Raw genomic sequence first — 4,953 nt, 5'->3', positions numbered from 1 at the left:
ACGGGTATCCTAGAAGGGACCGTGAACGGGAGAATGAGCTCAAAGGAAGAACAATGGGAAGATGCTGAACACAGACTTCCCCTGTTCACAGTTATGCCTAAAGGCTACCATAGCTGTCTTTGGAATATCCAGCTCCTCAAATACAGTTCTATTCCTGGTGTTTGGTGTGTTGTATAGGCAGCATTTCAGTATGACTTACTCTAAACTGAAATGTTTCGGACTCCCTGCTCATGTTCCCTAGGTTGCTGACAAACGACCTTCAGATAATCTCAGATGCTACCAACACTTGGGATGAGAGGTCACTAGGCTACAGGGCGCCCGCCCATACTAGGGAGCCGCCTTTCCCCACACTCAGCCCATCAGCACTGGAGAGAGGAGGCAGGGGGAGGAATTGCCCCTAATGCACTGCTTTTGGTTTTAGCTTTTTTTCTTTTTTTCAAAAATCACACGAAGATAAAGCAAAGCTGTAGTTGATGCAGGTGTGTTGTGTAGACGCTTGCAGTTCCACCCTCACTGTGCGCTCATTGGACAGTAACGCAACCCCAAGTAAAGGATGGTGGTTGCTGCTAATGTACTTCCATTCCACCGGGGTGAGGCCCACCAAGCAAATGGTCTATTTGGAAAAAATATAAGGACATTTGCTCTCTTACCCAGAAATGACCTTTGAACTTAGAAGAAAATGAATAAACACATAAAAATAAAAAAAAGAAAGAAAATGAATAAACACAACAGAGTTAGGTTATTACATAGTGAGGTTCATTTTCTTCTAAAGTAACAAGAGTCACAACATACATGTTGAAGTCTGATACACTCTCTGTTCCTCTCCCTGCTATGGGTTCCCCACTAATAACTTTATGAGCTCAGGCTGAAATGTCAACTTGAACTTTAGCGCTTGTGGCACAACCAACTATAACTTAGTTTAAGCATACTTATTTTATTTGATTGAGTGTTTCAATTTACTCTGCACTTCCTGAGGTTCTTGGGTTAAAACAACATGATCTAATGCAATAAAAACTAGCAAAAATATATATTTATTCTTTATTTCCAGTAGCACAAGGCCAGTTGAATCTACCCAAAGCATACCTAAACAGTGTTAATAAGCCTGCATGCTAAATGATTTTCTCTCCTTTCTGGTGCCCACACATTCAATTAAGAAGCCCCTTGGTTTGGCAATGGCATATCAACATATGCAGTTTCAGGACTAATCAAGCGTGTCTGCAAGCTAAAAGGTGGTGTTAATAGTGAGTGCATAAGGACGTTTCTGAATAGTTTTGAGGCAGATTAGGCCAAGGAGAAACAAGGTTTATTCTTCAATGATTAATATTAATTTTATAACTCCTGCCAGGAGTGTAGAGCATAAGAACTTTACAATTTTTTTTTTTTTTTTTTTTGAGATAGAGTTTCGCTCTTGTTGCCCAGGCTGGAGTGCAGTGGAGCAATCTTGGCTCACTGCAACCTCCGCCTCCCAGTTTCAAGTGATTCTCCTGCCTCAGCTTCCCGAGTAGCTGGGATTACAGGCATGCGCCACCAGGCCCAGCTAATTTTTGTATTTTTAGTAGAGACAGGGTTTCCCCATGTTGGCCAGGCTGGTCTCGAACTCCTGACCTCAAGTGACCCACCTGCGTCTGCCTCCAAAAGTGCTGGGATTACAGGTGTGAGCCACTGCGCCCGGCCTGAACTTTACAATATTCTTGAAGACCTAAAACCAGGAAAGGGACCAGGGAGAAGCTGGTACTTGACTTGGACCTTAAAGCAAGAACAGAAGATTTAAAAAGAGAGAGAGTGAAGGCAGGAGAGCACAGGTAAGAGTGGCATGCAGGCACTCAACAAATATTAATAGTGCATGAACTGGCTGGGTGCGGTGGCTCACGCCTATAATCCCAGCATTTTCAGAGGCTGAGGTGGGTGGATTACTTGAGGTTGGGAGTTGGAGACCAGCCTGACCAACATAGAGAAACCCCATTTCTACTAAAAATACCAAAAAAATTAGCTGGACATGGTGGCGCACATCTGTAATCCCAGCTACTTGGGAGGCTGAGGCAGGAGAATTGCTTGAAGCCAGGGGGCAGATGTTGCAGTGAGCTGAGATCACACCATTGCACTCCAGCCTGGGTAACAAGAGCGAAACTCTGTCTCAAAAAAAAAAAAATAATAAATAAATAATGCATGAACCATGTGCCAGGACCTGGACTAGATGCTAGGATACATCCATGAATACAAATATCTCCTGGAACTTACATTGTCACGGAGGGAGACACGCAATGGACAAGTAACATATAGGGGTTACAGATGGTAATAGGTCCAATAGAGAATAGTGCTAGGAAGGGGGATAGGGAGTCCCGAGTGAGTTAAAACAGACTGACCAGGTGATGTCTCTCTGATAAAGTGACCATTTTAGTAAGACCACAAGGAAGTAAGAGAGTGGGTTGTCCAGCTATAAGGAGGAAGTGTTCTGCACAGAGGGTACAGTAAGTGTAAACGCCCTGTGGTAGAATTATGCTCAAACAGAGAAAGCATGCATTCTCAGTGGGGCAGACAGCATCCTGAGGGAGTGAAAATTCATTCTTGGAAGATGAAGAAAAACTTTTTTTTTTTTTTTGGAGATGGAGTCTCACTCTGTTGCCCAGGCTGGAGTGCAGTGGCGCGATCTCGGCTCACTGCAAGCTCTGCCTCCCGAGTTCAAGCGATTCTCCTGCCTCAGCCTCCCGAGTAGCTGGGATTACAGTCACATGCCATTACACCCGGCTAATTTTTTGTATTTTTAGTAGAGACGGGGTTTCAGTGTGTTAGCCAGGATGGTCTCTATCTCCTGACCTCGTGATCCTTGTGCCTTGGCCTCCCAAAGTGCTGGGATTACAGGGATGAGCCACCGCGCCAGGCACTTTTTTTTTTTTTTTAGACAATGTCTCACTCTGTTGCCCAGGCTAGAGTGCAGTGGCGTCATCTCGGCTCACTGCAACCTCTGCCTCCCGGTTCAAGCGATTCTCGTGCCTCAGCCACCCGAGTAGCTGGGACCACAAGCACATGCCATCACACTCGGCTAATTTTTGTATTTTTGTAGAGATGGGATTTCACCATGTTGGCCAGGCTGGTCTGCAACTCCTGACCTCAAGTGATCCTCCTGCCTCAGCCTCCCAAAGTACTGGGATTACAGGCATGAGACACCACATTCTACCAAAACTTACTCTTTTTTTTTTTTTTTTTTTTTTTTTTTTGAGACGGAGTATGGCTCTGTCACCCAGGCTGGAGTGCAGTGGTGTGATCTCGGCTCACTGCAAGCTCCGCCTCCCGGGTTCATGCCATTCTCCTGCCTCAGCCTCCCCAGCAGCTGGGACTACAAGTGCCCAACGCCACGCCCAGCTAATTTTTTTTTTTGTATTTTTAGTAGAGACGGGGTTTCACCGTGTTAGCCAGGATGGTCTCGATCTCCTGACCTCGTGATCCACCCGCCTCGGCCTCCCAAAGTGCTGGGATTACAGGCCTGAGTTACTGCACCCGGGCCAGCTTACTCTTTTAATGTATATAGCCCAGATACAGATTCAGTAGATAACCACACATCATATATCCATGGCATTAAAATTTCTTGCCCCTAACAGGAGTGATAATTTTAAAAGATTGAAAAACACTGAGTTAGGGAAACAGTAAGGAAGCCAAGGTGGCTACAATGAAGTGAGCAAGGGAAAGTGTAGAAGAGGGCAAAAAAAATATTGGGAAGTGGCTTTTATTCTGAGTAACATTGGGGACCATTGCAAGATTTCTAACAGAGCAGGGATGTGACTTAATTTAGATTTTAATAGCATCCCTCTGGCTGCTGTGTTGAGCATAGACTGTAGGGAGACCAGTAGGAGGTGATTGCTGTATCCCAGGTGGAAGATGATGAAGCTTGGTCTGGGGTGGTAGAGGTGGAGGTGGTGAGAAGTGGTGGACTCTTAAGATTTTGAAAATAACGCTGACAGGATATGCATGTATTGAATCTGGGGAGTAAAAGAAAGAGAAGAGTTGAGTATGACTCCAAGTTTGGCCAGAAGAACTAGAAGGATGGAGTTGTCATTGACTTAGATGGAGACCATTGGGAGAAGAGTTGGGAGAGGACTGTCAGGAGTTCAAGTTTGGTGTGTTAAGTTTGAGGTGCCTAGTAGATATCCAAACACAGATGCTGAGTAAGCAATTGAACGCAGGAGTCTGGAGTTCAGGGGAGAGACTCAGGCTGGAGATACAAATCTGGGTGTTACACATGAGACATGGCAATGACATTAAAAGGAGAGGGGCAGGAAAAGAGGAAGAGAGGAAAAAAACGAGAAAACTAACCAAATGGAAGATCCAAACCCAGATATATCAATTATTATATTAAAGACGAATGAACTGAACACTACAATTAAAAGGCAGAGATTGTCAGAATGGAAACTTACTCTATTTTTTTCTTTCTTTTTTTTGAGATGGAGTCTCACTCTGTTGCCCAGGCTGGAGTGCAGTGGCGCAATCTCGGCTCACTGCAAGCTCCACCTCCTGGGTTCACACCATTCTCCTGCCTCAGCCTCCTGAGTAGCGGGGACTACAGGCACCTGCCACCACACCCAGCTAATTTTTTTGTATTTTTAGTAAAGACGGGGTTTCACCGTGTTAGCCAGGATGGTCTTGATCTCCTGACTTCATGATCCACCCGCCTCGGCCTCCCAAAGTACTGGGATTACAGGAGTCAGCCACCGCACCCAGCCTACTCTATTTTTTTCTAGAAGAAAGGCAGTTTAAATATAGAAACACACAGATAGGCTAAAAGCAAATGGAAAAAGATGTACCATGCAAACAGTAAGCATAACAGGGTTTGAGTGGCTGTATTAAGGTCAGATAAAACAGACTTCAAGAAAAAAATATTTCCAGAGATGAAGAGGGACATTTAGTTATAATTAAAATTATTCCACAGCTAATATTTTACTGAATGGGGAAAAACTGAAA

General features: G+C 44.6%; 1 non-coding gene across 1 annotated transcript; it reads right to left on the bottom strand.

Annotated features, from left to right (window-relative positions):
* Positions 1-432: 432 nt before the first annotated feature.
* LOC112135336 (U4atac minor spliceosomal RNA) lies at positions 433-558 on the bottom strand. Its single transcript, XR_002916633.1, has one exon. It is a non-coding gene; the product is annotated as a U4atac minor spliceosomal RNA (small nuclear RNA).
* Positions 559-4,953: the final 4,395 nt, after the last annotated feature.

This window comes from Pongo abelii, chromosome 8 (genome assembly GCF_028885655.2).
Source record: "Pongo abelii isolate AG06213 chromosome 8, NHGRI_mPonAbe1-v2.0_pri, whole genome shotgun sequence".
NCBI lineage: Eukaryota > Metazoa > Chordata > Mammalia > Primates > Hominidae > Pongo > Pongo abelii.
The sequence above is the reverse complement of the archived record's forward strand: the minus strand, read 5'-3'. Positions and strand labels throughout refer to the sequence as shown.